Genomic DNA, 25,523 nt, shown 5'->3' on the forward strand with positions numbered 1-25,523 from the left:
CGAAATAAGAGTAGGGTGGTCTGCTTCTCTTTCAGGATCCATCTGAGTGAACATTCGGGCCCCCTCCAATAGCCTCGACCAGAACTTTCTGGGTGGCTCATCAGATTCCTGCCGAATCTGCATGAACTTAGCCTGATTAGGCGAGCGGCGAGCCATTTCTTTGAGTCTCTCTAACAATCGCTCTCGATCTGTTCGCAGCTGAGTCAGCCTTGGCTGACTCCAGTCTAGGGGATTCCAGCCAGCAGCTTGATCCCGCCTATCCATCCAAGTAATATTAACCGCATCGCTATCCCCCCATGTCCTTTCTGCCATCCACAATCTACTACGTTCCTCTCCGGTCAAAACTCTACTTAACAACTGATCTACATCCATATAAGTAGGATTATGACTTGAAAACAATCTTTCTAAAAGTTCTGTGATCTTTCGGGGATTTTCCCCAAAGGACCCTGACAACCGTCCCCACTCTTTCAAGTCCCATTCTAGCCATCCTTTATATTCCACAATATTAGTATGTTGTAACTGGCCATTATTGCCCACAAAAGGTTGGTCGTGCACCTGTAAAGGCAGTACTCTACTTTCACCTTTATCACTCACAAAAGGTTTGGCAGAGGCAGCCTCTGGGCTATTCTCAGAGGAGGGGTATGCAACCTGCTGCATCTGCTTGATCATTTGCCTAGTAATTATTCCTCCCGAGGTGTGCCCTTCCATTTCCCCCTTATCCCTCTGCAGAGATTCCGACCTGGAGTCCTGCAGATTCCCCTCTGCGCCCTGGAGAGAGTCCCCCTGCGGAGGAATAGGGGCAGGGGCAGTGGGGACCAACTGACGAGTCAAAACACGCCGTGGTTTACACCCTTCATCGAAATAACATGGAGGGGGTTCACTCTCGGGAGAATACCTGACTGCCATAATTTTTAAAGATTTCCACAGCTCTGCTGCTGTGTCCCAACAAAACCAGTAACATAACTGTCCCGGATGGTCTTTTTCGATCTGGCTCCTTACTCCTCTTAAGGCAGCCTGTTCGAAAGAGCCATACGAAGGCCACCTCATCTCCGGGTCGGCCAATACCGCGGTATACCCAGTCCAATTCCTTACACACAGTGTGTACAACTTTCTCCTAGACATTCCTGTCTGTACTGGGAGTTTCCCTTCGTTCCATAACTTATTTACAATCCCCAACGGACTCTCAAGAGGCACGCTAGTCCCTTGACCCATGGTGTCTGACAGGAGCCCTCCAACTGGCGTTTACCCTGCTGTCCAGTACACGACCCCTCAATATTGAATTGGCTGGGAGAAATCTCCCGTGGCGCCTGCCAATTCGTATATGAGTGGTCTGACCACTGGACAGAGGCACCGCACCAGAAGGATATCCCGGACGAGCCCCCAAATTGTTAGGTAAAAAAGCAAGTCCTCACTCACCTCTCCAGCACCCGAGTTCGTGCGGAGTTGGTATGGGCTCACAATCTGTCAGAGACCAGACACCAATTCGTTGATCAACGGGCTCACACTATCCTTAGCTTGAAAGGCTTCAGAGTAAGTGTGGCAAGTTTATTAGGGGTGAGCATCAATATTTATACACAGAAGTAAACAAAGTGATTAACAGATCATAATGGTCATGCATAATCAAACAAGATTTTACAGGATAAAACAGGTTAAAATGTACATTCAGAAAGAGATAAGGGGAGATGGCTACTTAAGGGGAGGGGGGTGTCATGAGTAGTTCGCAGGTCAGAGCTTTGATTAAAAGTTCAGACAGAGACATCAAGTCTGGGTTAAGTTTAAGCTCATCAAAAGTTCAGACTCAACATCAGTGTGTAAAAGCGGACTCACATTGGTAATGATTTTTCCATATTTTGTGGTGCAAATGGCTCACTTTTAAATCATGCTGATGCATTACTATTAAGAAAAGGTTCTGCCCTCTCTCAAACATTGAACAATAGCTATGTTCCACTTAGAACACCTGGCTAAAGGTTTTAGTATCACTGTGACGTGGCACCTTAGCTGCTTTTCTCGTGGGAGAATACTATTAATGCTGACTGTTTCAGGGTGTGTGATTTCCATGATGTAGAATCGCATGAAGCCCGTCCCGTATTCTCTCCCCCTGGATTCATTTGTCCTTCACACATCACTGAAATGATTTTACTATGATATGAAACAAGCAGAATCACCTTTTGAAATAGGGCTACAGCTCTGCAATCAACTGGAAATTGTTTTAAATGCATCTCAATTCCTCCAAGAATTGTGTGATAAGAAAACTTGATCCTTCAAGGCCTTGTTGATACTGGGCTTTGAACCACCATTCCAGCTAAACTGGCTTGAAATATGGATTGACTGGTGTGGGTAGGACCAGACTCTCAAATCAGTTCTCCAAAAGTCATGTTTCCAGTCAAACATTTTTTGACAGCTATCTTAGAGCAAATCTACGCTAGAAAGAATTGTTGATTTTAGTAACGCTGGCATAGTTAAGCTGGCAAAATCCTCCTATTGTAGTTGTAGTTATATAGGTATGAAATTGCTTATACCAGCTCAGAGAACCAATATAAGCCATACTACTGTAAGCGGTCTTACACCTGTATAACTGCGCGTGTAGTAGGGCTTGTGAGTAAAACTTTACTGGACACCAGGACTTAGACACTGTGGCTCCATCTGCGCAGCTCAGATCATGTTTGGGACCGTGTTTAAACCAGATCCAGGGGGAGACTTGACCAAGCAGGATGATTGTTATAACATGATAGAGCCCTGATCATGAGATGACACAGTTTGGCCCTGTTCATACAGGCAATATCAGGGCACCGGTAGCTTGTTTTAGGTAGTAAAAGATGAGAAGACATTGAATGACTGACTTGGCCTTATGCGGCTGGTTTTTAGTTTTTTTTTTTTTTTTTAAAGTGTCTCTCTCTCTATGGTCCTAATTGAATTAAGCATCATATATGCTTAGGACCATGTTAAGAGAATGTCCTGAGAGAACTATGGTGATGGATGGGAAATGTCAGAGCACAGTCTAGACCATTGGCTCTTAACCTTTCCAGACTACTGTACCCCTTTCAGGAGGCCGATTTGTTTTGTATACCCCCAAGTTTCACCTCACTTAAAAACGATTTGCTTACAAAATCAGACCTAAAAATACAGAAGTGTCTCAGCACGCTATGACTGAAAAATTGCTTACTTTCTCATTTTATAATTATAAAATAAATCAATTGGAATATAAATATTGTACTTGCGTTTCCTTATATAGATCAGTATAAACAAGCCATTGTCTGAAATTTTAGTGTGTACTGACTTTGCGAATGCTTTTTATGTAGCCTGTTGTAAAACTAGCCAAGTATCTAGACGGATTGATGTACCTTCTGGAAGACCTGTGTGTACCCCCAGGGGTACATGAACCCTCGGTTGAGAACCATTGATCTCTAGACCGATATAAGCCCAAGAAATGGGGAGGGGAGGTTGACACTTCATAGTTTAGTGAGCACTGCGATCTTGATATTTGAACAGTTCCGTTTAGTGTTTCATTTTCACACCTTAGAGCTAATGAAAATACTGATGTATACATAGCATTGCATGCTATTTTGACTGTTGTACTGACTTCTGAAAGTTTAGTGCATTGCCTAAAGGTATCTAATCCTTCCCCCTTTAGATATCTCATCTCATTTTGCCAAATTTCAATGTGAGTTGCTGCAGGTTTCACTCAAACTTTGAGGAGATAACAAAATGTAGTTAATACTTCCTTTTACAAAAACAGTTGGCACTTCTAAAATAGGTGGCATGTTTGTGCTTGGAAATCACAAACAAGTGTTAAGCTAGTGTTTGAGAGCTGAGCTTTCTGGCAGCAGTGGAAGGACAGGGAATCCTGGAGAAAAACTACATTTACTTTTGCTTTGAGCTTGTGCTTGGAGATCTGGTGTCACCTTTGATTAAAATGAGGTGGAACAAGTCTTGTGGCCTAACTTTGGTGGATATTTGTCCACTATTTCACAGTGCACTTGTGCCTAGGACTGAAAAAATGGGGATATACGGCTTGAGCTGCCTCACTAGAGCTGTTTGGTGGTAGGGACAGAACCAGAATATTAGGAAGGTTGAGATGAAATAGCAGGTTAGGAATAAAGTGTGTGCACGTGGATTTGTGGGGATTGGGTGCAGTATAAGAATAATAGGGAGCACTGAAAATCAAGGATGAGGTGAATTGGAAGAAATTAGGGAATAGTGTCAGGACCAGAATAAAGGGCTTTGACAGTGCAGCACTTCTGAATTATGTGCATGGGCAGAGCTCTGTGTGGAGAAACTTACATAATATAGTACCTGCTAAAAACTTAACACTCGCTACATTTACTCAGATGCCTGTTCTCAGGGATTTTCTTACAATGTTTTCATTGTCTTCTGTTAACCAATTTTAAACCTGAAAACCATGCACTTTTGCTGCATGTGAAAATCTCTAGCAAGTGGTCAGATTCAGGAGTGGTAACTGAAAGGTTTGACCTATTCATCTGAACTGGTGGAGAGTCAGATTCTTATTCTTGTAGATGGTGCTGAACCTTGTAATCTGTGGAGGTTTGAAGAAGGTATGTGTAACAGGCAGGATTGAATTAATGTTAAGCTTTTTCAGCTCTATCTGTTCCATATATATACACACACAAGTCATATTTAGACAGCATTTAGGCATTTGTATGCTTCATTATAATCATAATGAAACTGCTTAATCTTAATGTTAGTCAAGGTGGGTGAGGTGCTATCTTTTATTAGCGTTTACGCAGAGCTCTTCTGGGCTTTCTTCAGGTGACTTGAAGAAGAGCTCTGTATAAGCTTGAAAGTTTGTCTCTCTCACCAACAGAAGTTGTTCCAGCATGGCTACATCACCACTGGATAGTCTTAATGTTAACATGTGCCTGGGCAGTGCTTGTATTTCAGCAACCTAATGTAACTTACCAAGATGCACAAAGGAAAACTGTCTGTCTGATCTTCACTTGAGGTGGCCAGGTTTGCTCAGTAAAGAAACGCTGAATGTTCTTGCAGGTTATGTTTAAATTGGCATGCTAGTGGAAGTACAGGGTTCACTGATTTCAGAGTAGAAGCAGCAGTTTTAAATTCCAGTCTGCTCAAATGCTAATCTAGTTTAAAAAAAAATCCCTTCACCCTCCCAAAAATAGTTCCTGCTTCTTTCTCAAAGAAATCTTTGCTGTATTTAACTGCATCAGTACAGAATAAGCCTCTTAACCAGTGGTTTCATCAAGACCATAAAACTGAGAACTCAGCATCTAACTTACTGAAATACTTTTGCTGTGTGCCTGCCCTTTTAGTTTTTTTTCTTGCAACACAATGCTTGGAACAACTGACTGTACAGAGAAGCAGAGAAATTAGCTCAGCTGAATGTTAATGCTTAGCACTTGTATAGCAGTTTACTTCAAAGTGCTGTACAAAAATTAGAGGCAGTTTGGTCCAGTGGATTGAGCTCAGGACTGGGAGCCAAGAATGGGTTCTGCCACTCGCTCACCTTGTGGCCTTAATTACCTGTCCTTAAAAAGGCAATAATACCGAACTTCCTTGTGTGGGGTGAGGACTAATGCCTACAGAGCACCTGCACAATATGCGTTAGAACAGTTAGGTTGTTTTAACTTCTCAGTGAAGCTTAAATAGCATGCCAGAACACCCACACAACAAACTCCCTTTCATTTTATTGGTGTCTGAGCAAAAGGCAAAGACCACTTTGCCAAAAACTTCTCTCTATTCTTGGATAGTCCCCTTAGCTACTTAGTCACATTTATTTGAAGAGAGCCACAGAATCAATAGCATGAAGCAGAAACATGCTTTCCTTTCTAGGATGCTTTCAGCTATTATTGGTTCGTTGGTAATGTTCATAGAATCCTAGAATATCAGGGTTGGAAGGGACCTCAGGAGGTCATCTAGTCCAACCCCCTGTTCAAAGCAGGACCAATCCCCAGACAGATTTTTGCCCCAGATCCCTAAATGGCCCCCTCAAGGATTGAGCTCACAACCCTGGGTTTAGCAGGCCAATGCTCAAACCACTACGCTATCCCGCCTCCATTCAACCATCTTGCGTTAATGTCAATTCTTATACTATTAGTTAGTTTACTTCATGCCATTTCTACACCTGTAGTTAGTAGTGGCCCGGAGAGTTCAAATTTGTCTGGAGTAGTAGATCAGTGTGAAGTGCTTTATTCATTTCTTTAAATTGCTCATTCTGTGCTGCATTGACAGTGATTTTTAGTGTCAAAGAAGGTTGCAACTTACAAAGTTCAAGACTTTCCCTTTCAGTTTTATGGCATAATCACAGACTTGATTTTTGACAATTCTGGGGTGTCAAAGATGAGCATAGACCATTCCTAGGTGAAGCTGATATTGAAGAGTTGCCGGAAGGTTTGGAACAGAGATACGAGTTGTCATGGCTCTGTTTTGATGCTGTGGTCATCAAAAGTCTCATTTCCAGGTTGATGAGTCATCACTCTTCCATTTCAATAGACCAAGTTTCATTCAGTAGCAAATTTGAGCTTGAAAAGTGCAAATAAACTGATTTTTCTGCTGCTCTTGAGACTTTGACTTCCTATTGAACTTGTGATGTTTCTACTTTACTGTAAAAGAATGATCTAGTTCCATTATTTCAATTCCTTCAGCTGTTTGTTCCCCACTATTTTAGCTCTAGCACTTTGAGTCAGATAAATTCAGCACTGGTGTGTGATTACTGAATACTAATCACCAACGTGCACTATTGATCAGCAGGTTTCATATTTCCTATATTTGAAGTGAAAACCACCACCTATATTCTGTCTGCATCAAATTTAACGCCACATTAATTAAACCCATCTACAATGGAACTCCCATGGGTGCCATCACTGGTGCTGCTGGGAAACGTTCTGTAAAATTCCCTAGTGTAGATAAGGCTCCAGTGAATTCAACAGTGAAAACTGAAAAACAAGATGAGCGAGGCAACTGTATACATAACCACAGGATCGAGTGTTTTGTCCACCTGCTAGAATTTGCTAGATCCTAGCAAACCAAGTCCTCTAGCAGTTCACTACTCCACCCACTCCCCTTTCTTCAACATCTAAAGGCTAAGCAACGTTCAGAGTGACAGAATAGCACTTGATGACTCTTCGCCTTGTGCTTTTAAGGAGCTGTGGTCATTGTTTCTGTTGAATCATCGCTAGGAACGGGCTTCTCCCATGTCTTTTCTGATGCATCAGTAACAATTGAATGGCTTTGAGGTCCTGGCTGACCTCATGTACGTTGGACTTCTAGTTTATTTCCTGCCAGTTAGGCCACTTACAGCGATTTGGTGGCTGAGACTTTCCTCTTCAGAAGTCACTTTTCTCTTTGAAAGAGGAAAAAGCTGCAAGTCTCATCTACCGAGCAAAGAATTTTGACTAAAAAGCATCTGTTATGGTGAAATGCAGGTCATCAAGGCTCTCTGGTCCTGAGAGGGAAAACTCTAATACAAAAAATATATAGGGAAGGTAAAATTGAAACTCCATATTTGGTAGTAAGGATGGTGAGGGATGTAGTAAAGGTAGCAATCCGTGATTGTGATACCTGCCTCATGTCTTAATTGGTCTGTTGAGCGGCTATGGAAGATTCACTTTGCGTTGCAGCTCCCTGCTTCTGAGTCCTTTGTAACGTGCAGCCCCGCGGTTGAAACACATCTCATCTGTTTTTGTTTGCGGGGTGGGTTGCACTAATGAATTCCTTGTAAACTTAAAAAGACATCACCCTACTGGTACCATGCTTGACTGATCTCGGTCATGTGTCTGAACTAGAAGGAGAAACAGAAATGGTAGTGGCAGGCCTCAGGGCTACTTAGATTCCAGCAAACACTGCAACACCACAGGGAGTCCCTGACATTTAGACGCTTCAGCATGCTATAGAAATAAAAGGTTTCAGAGTAGCAGCCGTGTTAGTCTGTATCCGCAAAAAGAAGAACAGGAGGACTTGTGGCACCTAATTTGTTAGTCTCTAAGGTGCCACAAGTCCTCCTGTTCTTCTTTTTATAGAAATAAAACTGTCCTGTTAGAGGGTTTACAGTGGATTAATACATTGCTCAGTGTGAATACTGACTCCTGTAGTGAAAGGGCAAGGGATGTTACAGTTCAGCAAAAGACTACATAAGGCCATTTCACTGGTATTGAATAGGTGTATATCTGTGTGCGTACACAAGCCATCCAAACAGTTGCGGTTTTACTGCTGGTATGTGTCCAGTCTCTGGGGTTTCTGTGCTGGAATCTCAGCTATGTGACATTAACAGCAGGGCAGAATCTGTCTGCACCCTCTGCATCGTTTTCCAAACACGAGCAAACAAAAAGCAAATGAGTGCCAGTATTCAGCCTTAATGGAAATGTGCATCATAGCCATATGTTCCACACACTTATTTCCTGTTGTGTTGATGTTGGACAGATCACTATTTTCACAAGAAGAAGATATCTTTGAGTGAGTTAGTGGAAGCCATCTTCTTTGCTGTGCTAGAAAGCAAAGTTGGAAAACACTGAGGCTTGTTTTATAAGTTAACTTGGTTTTCTTGTTCTTCCACGAGCTTGGACTGTAAATCCAAATTGTGTAACATTGGATTTAGCTTCCGAGGTTTTAGGCTTGGATACGTACCTTTTTTGTACAAAAGCTACCTGTGTCCTTGAGCTGGTTTGAAGGGCATGCAAATGATTCAGTCTTTATTAGGTTGTCTTGTAACCATGATTTAAACTTCGTTTGGACCAAATCCAGAACGTAAACATTCCCTTTATTCTGAAGGTGGTTACATTTTTGTATTGTCTCAATTTAGATGCCAAGTTACAAACGACACGTTATTTAGTCTACAGTATGATGCTGTGCTGTGTACGAGAGAATGTTTGTGAAGGATTACAGTTAGTGAACTACCTTACCTAACTGTGCCTTCTCACTCTGCATCGATAGGGCATTTGCCAGAGTGAAACAACTGCATATGCATAACTTCTGAAGAGAGGATTAAATTGAAATAAACAAAAACTGTACTCCAAACAAAGAACCTAGGACTTGCATAAAGAATGAAGAGCTTGTGAACTCCCTTATCCATTAGCAATCATAGAATAGCAGGGATTTCTGTTTCTTCTGCTCCTTGCCTCACCAGGTCTATTTCATAATGGTTTTATGAGAGTATGAATATGATGTAGGAGTGGCTACTTGTTCAGCTGTTAAAGATTCTCAATCTTTCTCTAAAAACATTCAGCTATAAAAGAGTTCTGGGTGATGGAAAATCTTGCAGTTTGTTGAACACCCTCAGCTCCCATTGGCTTTGGTGGGATCTAGGGGTGCTTAGCACCTCAAAGAATCAGGCCATAGGAAAACGTAATGTCTGGAGGAGTGACCTTTGAACCATTCTCTGGAAGAAGTTACACACTGCCTGTTTTAAATGGTGGATAATCCTCATTGTACTGTCTTCACATATCTTCATCTGTCACCAGTAAAACAGGTCCTCATGTCAGAGGTATGCTGGACACCTAATAGCAGTTTGGCAAGACGATTGCAAACATAAGTCTTGTGACAGAATGTTGAATTGTGCTCGTACAATGACTGCATTTTTGCTTTGAGCCTCAATGTCCCATACATCTTGCTGACCAAGTGTAATAGTAGTGATCCATAGAAATGGTGGTTTGATGTAACCGTCAACTATGATATTGGTGCCGGAGAGGGTACACAAGATGTAAAAGGTTTCACTAGGCGTACCCTTCTCTCAGGGCATGACAGCAGTTCATATTTAGCTAGAAGAACTACTTAAACTGTATAATGGCTTACTTTCTAAATGCATAAGAGAGGACTGCAGAATATTAAACAAAGCAACAACTTAATTATACCACCACACATGAGGCATCTACTTTATTAGAGGAGTTGGCAAGTATTGGGTTTAATAGCTAGCTTTATTATGCTGGCTGATCTGCTGAATGCTTTGTGGTATGACTACGTACCTAGTAGAAAACTAATGCCATTTTACTCCACATGGCACCTGTCTATATACTAGGACTTATAACAAGGATATCTGATTCCCACTTGGCTCAAATTCCTTTTGCCTCACTTCATAGCTACAGTGGGAACACATGCTTCTTATTGCAATGCCAGTGTTAAAAGGAATTCCTCAGTCTTGCTCAATTCGCATTATAGGCCTTGCTGTAAGATGTGACTTACCAAGTACCATCTGTGTGTGGGGTTTTGGGGGGCGGGAAAGTTCATAGCTTACAGCATGACTCAAGTCTGAAAAGATTGAAAATGGCCTGATGGAGTTCCATGTTTGTCACAATGTTTCCAAATCAGATGTGTTTTGTTCACAAGTCAAAAGCATTTTCTAATTTCCTGCCCTGCTAACAGGGATCTGAGAGTCAAGCTGGATTCTTCCCTCTGGATCTGTAGTAAAGCTTCTGCAGGCCAAATCAGATGGCTGACACCTGTGTAACATTATTGTCTTCAATAGGCATGTACAAGTGTAACAGATTGGAACGTAATAAACTTCTCTCAACAAAGATTTAGGGAGGCAAGTCAGGGCTGGTCTCTACTAGGTTGATATAACTACATTGGTTGGAGTGTGAAAAATCCGCATCCCTAATTGTCGTAGCTATGCTGCCGTAATCCCCAGTGTAGATGCAGCTATGTTGATGGAAGAATACTTCTGTCAAGCTACTTACCGTCGTTCAGGAAGGTGGGTGACTTAGACTCAGTAGTGTAGGCATACTGTCGGCTGAAAGCTTTTCAGTCTACTGGCAGAAATACATTTCCTGCGCAAACAAATATCAAATTAGACTTTGAACGCATGCAGGTGCCATTTTTTTACACAGACGTTCTTGAGCCTTTGCTGAAGACGTAGCCAAGTAAGCAAAATGACCATTTCTGGCAACTGCACTAGGGATCTAATCTCTTGACTGTCGGGGGTGAAGAGCGTTGTAAGACCTCTTTCAGTGGGCAGGAAAAGTGGGAGCAGTATAACTTAAATACGGTCTGTCAACCTAATTCCCTTTTTTTCTTAGAAAAATAACTTCACTCAATGAGCATTTCTCTTTTTGTTTGGAGAATAAGAATATTCAGTTAGTAGTGAACTAGGAAGGAGAATAGAGGGGTATACTAGTCTTTTGTAGATCTAAAGAGTTCAATCAAATGGTTTATTTAAAAGATGCAGTAAGTAACTGTTCTGGTAGTGGTCCAGCAACAGGAAGATATAAAACAGATCCAAAATTCATGTTACATTAGCATCATTAACTTGAAACTGTCACATGCTTTCTGTGACAGAGGATGGGAAAGGGTTATGAAATTGTAGGCTGAAATTTTCAAAGTTGCCTAGGGAATAATTGGGCATCCAGATTCTGTCTAGATAGCCTTGAAAATCTTTAGCTATAATCTTAGTGAGTTTTCTCCAAGTTCTGCCTACATTGCGGTAAAAAAATAACACATCAAAAGGCTGTCTTTATACAGCATCTAGCAGTGTGACCCTGGCCTCTAGGATGCTACCATAATACAAAAAATAGAAGGCCGTAGAATTGAAAATAGATATTCATATGAGCTGTTTGGTCACTTCAGGGAGCACTTACTGAGATGGCTAAGGGCTTGTCGACGCTTAAAACGCTGAAGCGAAGACACTACCTGTGCTGCTGGGAAGGCTTCTCCCATCTGTAGGTAATTCACCTCCCTGAGAGGCAGTAGCTATGTCAACGGGAGAAGTCCTCCTGTCGGGAGCTAGGTCAGTATAACTGTATTGCTCAGGGGTGTGGACTTTTCCACATTCCTGAGTGATGCTGTTATATCGACATAAATTGCTAATATAGACCAAGTCTAAGGCTTTCAAGCCTGGTAATGCACCCGTGTGAATTTGCAGACTCTTAATGTTTTTGGTGCTGAAGTTGGGATTTAAATATAGTATAAAACTCCCCTGATTTTGAGATTTTTTCTGAAAGAGGACTTGGATGAAGGGGTGGCTGAATGGAAAACTTTGTGGGATTTCTTGGAGTCATAGATACCCCTTGTAGCAATACAGCAGTAAACTTCTATGGTAGGTGGCTTATTGCAAACTAATTGTGGGGCAGAATGCTTCCAGCCTTGCCCTTTTAAATGATAAAAGGTTTTCATTCTCTGCTGTTCAGTAACTTTTCTGATTCTTCAAGGTCTTGGAAAGGATGCAAAATCCTGCAACTCTCAAATGATCTCTGTTAGAATGACTGTGTCTAGTGCGCATAATAGTGAGCTGTGGTGTCTGTTACTTATGTAAACAAAACTTCAGTCAATTCAGGAGTGAATTCCTGCACATGATCATCTTACTTTATAAGTCTTAGTTAAGTCTCCATCTGTTTTTCTTGGTTTCCTTTCCTTATAAGTGGAGTGAGTTTGAAGAAAATGAGGGTAACGCGTTCTGTCAAGATAACTGGGATGGGCCACTTGTCATGGTCAAGGTGCATAGCAAACCTGAAATTACAAGTTTCACAATGATTTAATTAAACATTATCCCACTGCATTGCTAAGCAAGCTATTGGAGAAACTGATATATGCACGTCACTACAAATGAATCTGAATTCTTTGTGGCTACAACAGAAGGGCCATAAATTTGTCTCCTTCCTTTGACTTTGTCACCGGTCTGAGCCTCTTTACCATGTAAGGACATGATAGCAACAACAACAGACTTTAAGAGCAGCATCAGTTCACAGGACAGGTAGAACAACTTTTTAGAAGGATCGGGTTTGAATACTCCCAGTGCTGTGTCTTTTTTGTTTTTTGTTTTGATGAAGGTTCTCATCTTCTGCAATGTTAGCTGCTATTCAGTAGTTTGTTGCAGTGGAAGAAACAAAATCTCACCATTGAATTGGGGAAGAAAACTGCCAGCAAATCAAGTGACCGATCAGCCTACTTCTCCCCTTGTGGGAACTGAATCTAAACTTGCTTATTAGTACATCTAGTCCTGTAGTTCAGCTTTAATAGCAATCTCACTTGGAGAGGAACTACTTCTAAAATTCCCTGAAGGACAACTTTGACCTACTGTTCAAGCAAAAGTCATCAGAATGGGTCTCATGAGGTCTCAGCTGAAAAGACTTGAGACAGTCACAAAAATTTTCTTTAAAAATCCTACTTTTATTGACTATCCAGTACATCAGAGCAATAGTGAGCAACAAAATTCACAGTAAAATAAAACCAGAGAAGAAATAAGAACAGGAGCTAGGAAAGGGGGGAAAGGAATTGAGTAAAAGTATGTGGAGTGGAATGGTGTGTCCGCTAAGTAGTGATGTAAAATTGGTTGCAAGGCTTAGGTGTTGAAGTCATTGGTTAAGTCTGGAGTAACTTTGACCACGGGAGAGTCAAACAGTAATAAATGGGATTAGAAGAATCCTGCATGACGTTGGTGGGACACATCTTAAGTGTGACTTTGGGGTTTTTATAATACGCTTCACCGACTCATTTGAGTCAGGATCATGTACATATCTGTTTCAATCAAATAGACTGGATACCAAGCGGAAGGAATGGGAGCTATTATAATCATGCTCTTGTGGCAAAAGCACAATCAGATCTAGATTCTATTCCCAGCTCCGCCAATAATTGCTCTGATCTTGGGGAGTTACTTACCCTTTCTGTACCTCGCTTTCTCTCTGGAAAAGGGGATTATTCATGGATTCTAAGACCAGAAAGGACCATCGTGATCTTGTCTGACCTCTAGTACAACACAGACTACAGAATTTCCCCAGGATAATTCCTATGGACTAGAGCAGACCTAGAAAAAACAAATCAGTTGGCTGCAGGCCAGGGGATTAATCTGATGGTGTCCATAAAATGCGTATAATGTGTACTATACCTCCTTTATTTTAAGATGTACATTTAGCTGTAAACAGAATTGTTCCACCTGGGAAATGCTTTGAAGAGATGAAATGCTGCTTTTGCCTGTCTCGTTCAGTACTATGCAGCTAAATACAATAACTTCAGGATTTCATGTTGACCTTTCATTTAAGGCTCGATGTTCTCTGCTTGTCAAACACAGTAAAACCTTTCTTGTACACAAAATGGCAGTGTCCCCACTTCACAGCCAAGATCTAGAATAGCAGAGTCACTGTAGTTAAGTCTTGGATTACTGGCACTTCATTTTTTACTGCGTGTACTAAAGTATTTACTAATATATTGCCAGGTAAGATCAGCAGTGTGAATGAGTCAAAATAGTGAACAGTGTATCTTGTGTTGCAAATTATCATTTAAGTGAACAAAATCCACCAATCTGCAGTGAGTCGTCCAACAGTGTGAATTAGTCAAGTGCTAATATATCATCAGTCCTGTGCTTTCTGGGGAAAACTCCAATAGACTAACGCCTATTCTACTAAATCTTTCATAGCTTTGAATTAAACATCCAGCTATCTTTCCATAGTGCTTTGTAGCATAAATTTGGATGTAGTTTATTTCAGAACCCAAGATTGCTAAGGCTTAAATTGCTGTCTTATGCTGATTTTAACACTTCTGGCTTTTTGGGGGAGAAAATTTCCTTAATTTCCCATGACATAAATGGGGCAAACTTGTATTTAGATCTAGAAATCTGCCACTGGAAAAAACATCTTGAGGAAGATTGGACATGCTGAGAATTTGGAAGCACAGAAATAAACTTTTAACAGCTCTGAATGTCTGCTTCTATGCCTCTAACTGGTAATTAAGCCATCAAATGACAAAGCAAACATACCAAGGTTTGAAGGAGGTGTGTTGGTTCAGACATCCGTTCAGCCCTAACTGGAATACACAGTACATTTTACCTCTACTAGACTATATAGTATGAGTCATCTTCAGTGGTATCTTCATATGTTTTGTATGGCTTCTCTTTTGGATGAAAAACATACCCATTGCAAGAGCATACAATACCAAAATCCACCGCTGCCTTGCAATAATGGATCCTCAGGCATTTAGCCAGAAGTAAAGTGACTATAAATGTGCTTTCCCCCAACCTTCATGGATCTTGTAAAATCTTCCCCTTCAAATATTCATATTTTAATTTTTTAAAGAGAGCAGCATTAAACCTGTGAGAATTAAGATGAGAACCTGTATCTTAAATCTCAGCCCTTTTGCCTCCGAAGACTTTGCTCTCAAACCCCTAATTGTGTATCTCTTCTTCGCTACATCTCTACACATAGGCTAGGGAAGTGGAATCTGCAACACTGTAATGAGTGCCACTTAAATGCTAGATACAAGAATAAACATGCCAAGTGACTTGGCCAGCAGCACTAAGTGCTACCCACGTGGGCATGTCTGAGCTCACAAGTGCCTGTGGATTCAAGCTTTCTAGGCTAAAGACTTTGCAAAGAGTCTTCTTGTGAGGAAGAATAGCAAATGGCCACGAACCAGTGACGGCAGATGCAATCAGGCTGTGCATAAAAATGTGTATCAACTGTAGAGAGGGGAAGAGGTTACAAAAAGCTTGAAGAGGTGAGATATAGGCTCATAGGGAAGTCTCTGAAAACATCAGCCCGCCTCAGCCCTAGCCCATGTCACTTATGCCACACAGTCTGTTGTAGATCCTGTATATTTATGGTGAAGCATCCTTGCTAATGGAATAGCCCTTCTGCCTAATTGACTGACCCTCATGGAATCTTAGGGTAGGTCTACACTTACCCGGTAGTTCGGCGGCGAGCGATCGAACTTCCGGGTTCGACTTATCGCGTCTTGTCTGGACGCGATAAGTCGAACCCAGAAGTGCTCGCCGTCGACTGCGGTACTCCAGCTAGACGAGAGGAGTACCGCGGAGTCGACGGGGGGAGCCTGCCTGCCGCGTGTGGACCGAGGTAAGTTCGAACTAAGGTACTTCGAACTTCAGCTACGTTATTCACGTAGCTGAAGTTGCGTACCTTAGTTCGAATTAGGGGGTTAGTGTAGACCTGGCCTCAGAGATGTAGGTCTGGAAGGAACCTCAAGAGGTCATCTAGTCCATCCCCTGTGTAGAGGCAGGATTAGGCATATCTAGACCATCCCTGGCAGGTGTATGCTTAACAAGTTCTTAACTGCCAGTGACTGGGATTCTACAACTTCCTTAGGTAATCTGTTCAGTGCTTAAGAAAACCTTTAATTTTAAGGATAGTTAATATCTAAACTGAATCTTCCTAGCTGCAAACTAAGCTGATTGTGAGTTCTCAAAACTCAGCCCGTTCAAATAATACAGCTTCATTATTTTAAAATCCTCATCATCAATCCAGATACTACATGGGTTAATTTCTTCTTCCCAGCTAAGTGTGAGACTTGACATTAGCGCTGCATGGTACATGATTGCGCCATTTTCCAGTAACTTGAAAGTTACTCTTTACTAAGGTGCCCTTTGAATGACACTTTCATTCTTAGGCTTGGCTGATTTAAAATAGTTATTCAGCAATGCAAAAGCTTTGAAGCTTTCTGTTAAAGCTTCTACAGCGTGTATGAGAGGTTAGGTGTTCCATTCTATATGCATCCGAAGAAGTGGGCTGTAGTCCACGAAAGCTTATGCTCTAATAAATTTGTTAATCTCTAAGGTGCCACAAGTACTCCTGTTCTTCTTTTTGCGGATACAGACTAACACGGCTGCTACTCTGAAACCTATCAAATTTAGTTACTACATAACCACTGTGGGCTCTCAAAAACAAATCTGAAGAGAAAATTGTAAAATTATTGGTATCTCAGTCTGGTATCTTGTGATCAGGCTGGTTTATGGCTGCCTCAAACTGTTCAGAACTGTTCTTTCCCTGTGTGGGGAGAATTGGTTTTGTTCAGGCAGGTTACCTAAACTATCAGAACTGAAAATGCTATGCCCAGGCAATCTTACATCGAACCTGATCTGAGCTGTCACAAGGATCTGTTATAAAGATGTCAAGTATCGGGGGTAGCCGTGTTAGTCTGTATCTACAAAAACAACAAGGAGTCTGGTGGCACCTTAAAGACTAACCGATATCTGTTAGTCTTTAAGGTGCCACCAGACTCCTTGTTGTTTTTGTTCTAAAGATGGAAGACTGAAGTCATTCCGAGAAGTGGAGCATGAAAACAGCAGCAGCATTTGTTTAGGTGCTGCCTGTCCTAGACTCCATCCCCCCCCACTCTCTTCGCTTCCCCAAAGGCCACTTCCTGCTGTCATTCCTCCTCCAAGTTAGCTTCAGTCTCACCAAACAAAATCAAATCAACAGCCTAATAAGGAAAAAGAATGATGAGAATCTCCCCGGCCAGGCCTTTTCCTAGTTTTTCTATGTGGCAGCGAATGAGGAGAATCTTACCAGAGAGTGACAAGTGACTCAGACCAATATGTAAAGCCTCCATTCACTGCCCCAGGAAATTACTAACCAACCTCTGATGGCTTTGGGCAGCAAAACCCAGCTGACACTAAACTGCTTAAATCAGAATCAACAGAGCCATAGGCCTAGTCTTCACTTACCGGCTGGTCCGGCGGCACGCCATCGATGTTCTGGGATCGGTTTATCGCGTCTGGTTAAGACGCGATAAATCGATCCCGGATCGATCCCGGAAGTGCTCACAATCGGCGCCGGTACTCCAGCTCGCCGAGAGGAGTACGCGGCGTCGACGGGGGGAGACTTCCGGCCGCGTCTGGACCGCGGTAAGTCCGGACTAAGGTACTTCGAATTCAGCTACGTTATTAACGTAACTGAATTTGCGTACCTTAGTCCGGACTTCGGACTAAGTGGGGACCAGCCCCTAGTCTCCAAAACTTGCTGCTACTTCAGTTTCTTTTATACCCGGTATTGAAAGCCCCAGGCCGGTTAAATGGTCTGAGTACTAATTTGTATACTTACTAACAAGGGGCGAAGAGCTTGAAAGGGACTGGTCATTAACATAAGTTCAAGGAAGGGGACATCCATCACAACTGGAAAGCCACAAATCACAACACTTCTCATAATTTTGCCTGTTCCCTTTGCCTAGGTGAGTGTCTAACTTGAAAGCTCATTAAAGCTTGTCCTCAACACTGGAGCTAAAGCACAGGGAAATGGTCACACACACTTCATCTGATTCTAATTAAGCCAGTGTAACACACCACGACTTCTATAGCACCTTTCAGCCAAAGGTCTCAAAGCACTTTACAAACAATAATCTTCACAACACCCTCTGAGGTGGTATTGCAGATAGGAAGTGTGAGGTAGAGAGGAGAAAGACCTGACCAACATCACACAGTAAGTCAGTAGTAAAGTTGCAAGTAGAGACCGGTGTTCTCTTCCTAGGCTACTGTTCTAACTACTAAACATCACTTTCTCTACAACCCGAGATAAACCTTGGGTCTCCTGACTCCCCATCCTATTCTTTAGTCACAAGATCCTCCTTCCTCAAACATGAGGATAAACCGTTCTCAGGAGTTCAGTTCCTCTTAAGCCAATTTGCAGAAGTTGGTACATTGAGTATGCATTTTCCAATTGGTTGCAAAGTTGTAAGAAAACTATGATGCCCAATAGCATGAAACTGATGCCCTAAATTAATCTTGTTATCCAAGTAGTGTTTCTCTCAGCTACCTGTTTATCTGGAAGGCCATGTCTTGTAGTAAGGGTCTTGGTGGGACAGTTATGTAAATTAATTGCTAATTATCAGTGAAGAGTGAGGTAATGTGTAACTTGATTTTTCAGCTGTGCAATTAAGGAATATGTTGAAAAATGTCTTACGCTTATTTTAAGGCCTCTGATTTAATATTGCTGAGACATCTACAAACAGGCTGATAACTTGAAGCACCGGAGCAGTTTCCTGTCTTAAGAGCTTGCACAGGAAGTTTAATATAATGTCGGTGACCCTGCCAAAGGGGAGGAGATTTCATTTTTTGAAGCAGCAGCTGTAGCACTAGTATGTTAGACCAAGAGCTTGGCTACAGGGTTTGTAAAGCCTGTTTGGTAATCCAGTTTTACCATTAATCACTTCGGCTAACCTTCCATTAATTATGATCTTAAATTGTCTCGTGAACGGGTAACCCATCCTCTCAAATCTTGCCTCTGAATGTATCACTGATTCCTAATCATGTCACTTGCACTCCTTACTGCACTGGGTGGGTTTCTGATCTATAATCAGACTACATGGAAAATCCTCTTTATCCCCTCCTGATCTCTCCCAAACGGAGAGATCTTAAAGCACAGAAATCATGGCTTCTGCCTGACTGCAAGGCCATCACCGAGCTGGAATCCAAAGATATTTAAAACATGTTTCACTTGATAAGACTTAGTGGTCAAACTAGTAGTCTGTCTTGGATTAAAAACCTGTTGACAGTGTTCTGACCCCACAATGAGCTGCCTACTGTTTACATTGGGTCTTTTAAAATACCGTAGTGGATAATGTGTCACGCAGTCAAAGGGCACTCGAATACTACAGTGAATGTGGTATAGGTGCCTAGACAGGTCTTTTGATGTTCTAGAGCATTGGTTCTCCAACTCTTTGTTCCATGGACCACTTTGTAAGAGACCTTTCAATGGGACACATCCCTAGTGCTTTGTCAGTGTCCCTGTTCTAACGACTATAGGCCAGTTTAAGAGCTTTAGAGAATTCTTGCTTGCTGTCAGTGCAAAAAAACAACAACCTGGTGCCAGACTTTAGATATTGTCAGATGGTTCTATTGGTATCTGGGGAAGGGGTTTTAAAGGCACAAATGAGTTGTGTCCAACTCCCATTAACTTTCACCCAGTCCACCCAGTTGCCCTTTGTGCCTTTGAAAATTTCCCACAGCTCAGTTTTTGGAATGAGTTGGCTGAAGGAAAAGCACAGACAAAACATTAGCTGATCTTGATGAAGTGAGACCCATGAGGAGGTGAGATTCTGGAGAGAGATCAATAAACTAATATAAAAGAGGGATACAGCTTTGGGAGGGAATGTGGGTGAGGTACTGTCACTGCCCCTCTTCCACACATTTTCTGGTATTGGCTGGAACCCTACAATAATCTCAGCACGCTTGTGTAGCATCTTCTCTACCTCCAGGCTCTGCCTGTTGAAAATTTCACAAGAATGAAATGTTTGAAGCAAAATTCTTATAAATGTCCGTTTCCTGCCACGGTAGAAGAATGGGGCATACAGGCATCATGGGTGGGGATGTCATTATGTGCCTGTGCTGCAGACGTAGTAAGAAGGTTGAGGATGTTCTTAACAGCTCACTCAGCCTGTTTGTGACAGACAACAAATTGGTGGCACTTTCATACCAGACCGATCTTGGCACTTCTCAAAGCAGGAATTGTCTCAAATACAGCATGGTCATCGTCCTGCCTCAGTGAGTTCATTGTGGCCTACCAGTTTGACTTCACCTTAGGTGCGTGTTTACTTGCACTCTTACTATTACTTGACAGAACTTTAGGTATAATTAGTTAGAATATTTCAGCTAAAAGGGTGCTTTGCTCAGTCAGATGGAGATGATGGGGAAACAGACGAAATACTGGTATAGCAGGGTTATACATTTGCATTGTTCATAGGAGCCACTCTGGAAGAACACCCATATGACAACATTCATTAGAGCCTGCTTATCCCTCAGTTTCCCATCTGCTTCCCAAAGCTTGTAAGGACTTGTCTACATCAGGAAATTGATCAGCAGACCTATACCACCATAGATGTACCACTGTAGAATTTCCCATGTTGACACTGTTTTGGAATAAAAGATTTTTTTTTTTAATATGTTGAAGTAATTTATTATAGAGTAGTGTCTCTACACAGGGAGTTATATGGTTTGGCTGTAACAGTATAACTATTCAGCAGCTGGTCAGTTTCTCAGTGTAGACAGGCTCAGCCTTTAAGTATATAAATGGATCTTGGTTTGCATGAATTCTTCTGTCTTCAAGAAGTCAGCATAAAGTCTGCTCTCAGACACACTTGCCTTAAAAGGAAGGTTACAAAAATATGGGGAAAAAAAAAAACCCTATTCATGTCTTGTGTCCACATAAAATAAGCAAAACTGATGCAATGTGGTATGCGTACAATCAATAGCTAAACAAATTCAAATTCCCTCTAAACAAACTCCATGGAAAATGATTTCTTTTCATCTGCATATCAGCTCTGTCTACATTTGATGCCAAGAGTTGTTAGTATGCATACAGACTTGATCCAAATCACTAGATTTTACAAGCAAGCGGCATGATCAGAGTTCAAGACTAGAAGCCAAGAACTCTTGAGAGCTAATCCCTCTTCTAACTGCGTCCCTCTATGACTTTGGGTGGTAAGTACCTTATGGTTTGACTCTTAATGAAAGCTACCTAGTATCCACAATTTACATTGAAAACAATGTCAGTTGAGGTCGCTGAGCAACCCGCATATCAGACACTTAACTTCTGACTCGATTTGCCCATGTGAAAAATGGGGATAAAGTCTGTTGCAAAGCGGTGTTGGCATCCCTGACTCTGTGGCCTTTCATGTATCCACACGCTGCAAACTTTTCATGGGCCTCCCCAACACACCGTAAAGTTTTCCCTAAACATAATTGGCTGTCCGGCAAATACTTGGCTATCAGTGTCTTATTTCAAAGCTCAAATTTAGAGCTCTGGATTGCCAGGTGGAGTATTCCACTGCAGAGGAGACACCCTGAAAACCTGTAAGAAGCAGATACAACTTGACTCACTTTAAAACCTTTTTAATTTGGAAGAGAACAAAGTTTTTTTTTTTTTTTTTATTTTAAAAAGGTTCCTTTGAAGTCTCTCATAAACCAAAAGGTGCAGTTGATAAATGGATCCATGTTTCCATCTCCTGCATATTTGAATGATCTCTAAATTTCACAGCTGTCTTTATAGCACTTTCTGGAATTCAAACAACATTGAGTTTCTGCATGTCACTTGCACTGTCTCCAAAACCAAACTCAGTGCCAGTTTTGTGTCTTCTGGTTTTTGTTGCTACCTTTAAACCTTGGATGTCATCTTGTGTCACTGGACAAAGAGAAATGTGTGTCAAATAGCTGTGACACAACTGCCACTGCCACATCAATTCACTGTGGGGCCAAGACTTGTTTTGTGTTAACCCAGCCAATGTTTGTTGTAGCACCTCTGTTTTAGATCAGATTAGGTTATAAGCCCTTCTAGCATCCATGAGAATGCTTCCAGTGTTTCTCAACCTCTTAATACGGTGACTATGCTACAACAGAAGAGTTGTGGGACCGCCTTCCATCTAGCTATAAAGAGGGCGATTATGAATCCCTGAAACCTGGTAACTCCTCAAGTTGAGAACCTGTGATTTAGTGTACTCCGTTCACACTGCACAAACTACTGTTAATTCCATAGCCACCTCCTGCCCCAGAACAAAGGCACCTTTGATACAATGCCTGGAAAGCCCTTCTCCAGGGCCTCAGCGGGAGGGAAATTCTAGGAGCACATGTAGACTCTGCAGTTCCACGAACGTTTAGTCACAACATAGCGTTCGTGTGGCAGCTCTTTTGTCCACAAAATGCTGCTCTGTGAATTTAGATATTTTATTAAATCTTACTGTGCATGCTCAGTAGTGTCTGGCCACCTTCAATATTGGTAATTTGAATATTGTTGCAACTGGCAGAAACATATAGTTACTTTGAGGTTGGTGTTTTCAAATTATTTTAATGGTTACTGGCTAGTTCACACCTTTAGGAACTCTACCAAATTCCAAATACTTGCCCAGTTTGCCGCTGTTTGTAAAGCGATCAATGGTGTCTTGAACCTTGTTTACGTTAGGGTACCTAATGAAACTTTAATTCCTTAGTGACAGAACACTCTAACCCTAAATGCCCCAGCTACACCCCCGAACTGTGAAGGAGCATATTTGTATGTTGATCTCTGTTGAAACCCTGACAGGGAAAATAGTGTTTACTCACTACATATATTTAGCGACAGATACCGCCTTGTGGGTGTTCCTAACTACACTCCTCTTCAGACAAGCAAGAACAAGAAGTTGAGTTATTAATGTCTGAATAGAAAGTACTTCCCTAGATCCTCAACCTGTGCTGAGGTGTCCTGGTTTTGTTGGTTTCAGGACTTGAAAAAAATCGGAAGCAGTAATAAATACATTGATGAGCATGCTTGTGGCTTCTGCTTCTCAGTGGTTTATCTGTCTGTGTCTGGAACTTCTCACAGCATGAGGACTGGAATTCATATTGCTATCATATGTCTACTGTAATAAAGTGGCTAATGCCTTAGTTCTCAGCCACACATTTCTGTTGAAGGTCTTCACTCTTCACACAAAGCACATACAGCACATGCAGACGTTTCACACATCACATGCATGTTACTGTTAAAACGTCTCAGGTGGACAAGTCAGTGATATTCTACACATTCTAGTGGTGCTAGAACATTCATGAAGATGACTTAACTTTGGGGAGAAGTTGTCTCCAAACTTCATGGACGTTGCAGCACCTTACCCTCGGTGTTGCTACCTTTCTGCTCTGGTTCGAAAACATTTTGGGTTTAAATAGAGAATCTTGCATGGTCCCTGTCTACGCTGGAGCTTCTAAAACTCATTTTATGCACAGTTGGGCCCCATCCAATCACTTAGGCCAAATGTCCAAACCAGATTAGCCTGAATTGGGTTTTAAACCAGTCTGGCAAACTTTGGTTGAATCCCGTTTTAGCTGGAAGCTTGTCACTTTGATTTACAGCAGTGATATGGTAATTGAGTCTGGCCCTTTAATTTGAAACTTAATTTAATTCATTGCCTAGATTAAAATTTAAAGGTACCGTAACACATTATAACACTTTGTAAAAGTCTAGCGAGGGCAAGGCAGTATGTTTAAAACCTGATGAGCTGGTCAAGTTGGCTTGAATTCATTCAGCCTTGTACACGTTAAAGCAGACACTGCTTTGTCTACATTAGAGATTTAAAATATATTTGCTAACATGTTCTAACACACTTGTTCTCCTCCTCAAAACAAACAAACCCTATTAACTGTTCTTTGGCTACATGTTGTGACAATGTTAAGTTTAACATTAACTACACATCAAAGCCAGTGTGCCCATTAAGCTGCATGAAAAGAGCTGGTGCCGTTTTCGAGAGTAAAGGTTACCTTCTGTCAGAATGCGGGGAATGTAACACAGTGAATGCTAAACTTTGAATAGTGTAGTAGGAAAATGCTAATCTTGAAGAAAGCAGACCTTTGGGGTTCTGGGTATGCCAACAGTGACTGAGCAGGGAATTCCTGTTTAGAGAAACTGGTGTGGTGAAAACAGATTGCAGATTGTGACTATAAATATCTTTCAAAACTAGTATCCTAGCTCATTACAAAAGTATTTCAGACTGGTAGCAGATTGTACTGCAGGATATATAAAGTAAACAGTTTTTGTCCTGTGCCATTACTGAGCCTGGAAGTGCTACAGTTGTGGCCCCTTTCATCTTGGAAGGCTTAATGGCCTCACTGTTTCCTATGAAATGACTGTTACTTGAAAGCTTTGTAGCCAGACTGACTTAGGAGCAGGGGAGCCAGGTCATTCTACATCTAAGAAAGGCTTGAGCCAATTGGAAAGGCCACAGTGCAACTCTTTGAAGATCCAAAACGGTTGCCTGCAAGATACTGGCATGCTGTTAACCATGTTTTTACTGTTACTTGTGCAAACTGAACTTCCAGCTTATCTTGTATTAGCTGTGAGGACACATGCAGCCTTGAACCGAGGTGTCAGGAAATCTATATTTCGGTAACCATAAACCAATAACCGAAGCTAAGCAGCGTCCTGTGTAGTTTAAAGGGTTGGCTTATATTGGGTTAGGCCTCAGGATTCGTTTCTCATACAATACATCTCCCCGTACACCCACTAACACATCCCCTAATGCTCCTGTGAAGCAAGTGTTACCTTCATTACCTGTGTCCATTTCTTCATCTGTGATTTGCCCCAGGCCATAAAGGGAGTGGATGTTAAAACTAATATTAGAACTAGGGGTTCCTGTCTTTGAGTTGTTTCCATGTATAGTGCCTGCGTTGTTGCTAAGACTGGTCTTCCCTTTTTTCCTCAGCCTTAATGTGATTCTGTTTGTACTTGGATTCTGCATGGCTGTCTTCTCTCGCTTGTCTGTGCTGGAGCAGGATTTTGGCCTGCTTCGCTGACGAAGCACATCTGGCGATGGATTGAATCAGTGACTTGAATAAAAGCAGTTGGCTGGCTGGCTGATTTGGATGTCGCTGGTTTGGATAGTGAATCTGCGTTGTCTAGTGATGGTGAAGGAAGGGTTAAACAAACGCCTCTACTTTTAGATTCTCTAACTCCAGTTTGCGTTTGGATGTGGCAGAGCTTGTTTTTGAAGCAAAAGCTCTTAGTGAATGGCATTAGTGATACATTGGATAACTGGCTACCATCCCAGTTCATGTGTCCGCACAGCCTCTGCACAAGCCAGCCCTAACCCAAAAGGCCTGCTCTCCTATGGAGGCAAAAATAGACACAATTAGAGGCCTTTTCCTTTCAAATGCAGCCTTGTTAATGTTGTTGCATGTGTGGTTTTGGGGTGGGAAGAGGGAAACACAACTTGTTCAACAGAGGCAGCAGAGACCCACTAGCAGTGCAATCAGGAGCCTTTTAAGACATCACATTTGTTCTAACAGCCTTTAACGGGTAAGAGAAGAAGGTAACAATAACTGAGTGAAGAAGTAAACAGAGTTCAGGGTCGGGATTGAAATGGAAAGAACTCTTGATTACCTTAGAGCA

At 41.8% G+C, this 25,523-nt stretch overlaps 1 protein-coding gene across 9 annotated transcripts in view; it reads left to right on the forward strand.

The window, feature by feature from the left end:
* ACTN4 (actinin alpha 4) overlaps window positions 1-25,523 on the forward strand; it is an 88,411-nt gene that overhangs the window by 9,382 nt on the left and 53,506 nt on the right. The gene's annotated exons all lie outside the window — the stretch shown is intronic.

The sequence above is a fragment of the Chrysemys picta genome, chromosome 17 (assembly GCF_011386835.1).
Source record: "Chrysemys picta bellii isolate R12L10 chromosome 17, ASM1138683v2, whole genome shotgun sequence".
In the NCBI taxonomy this organism is placed as follows: Eukaryota; Metazoa; Chordata; order Testudines; family Emydidae; genus Chrysemys; species Chrysemys picta.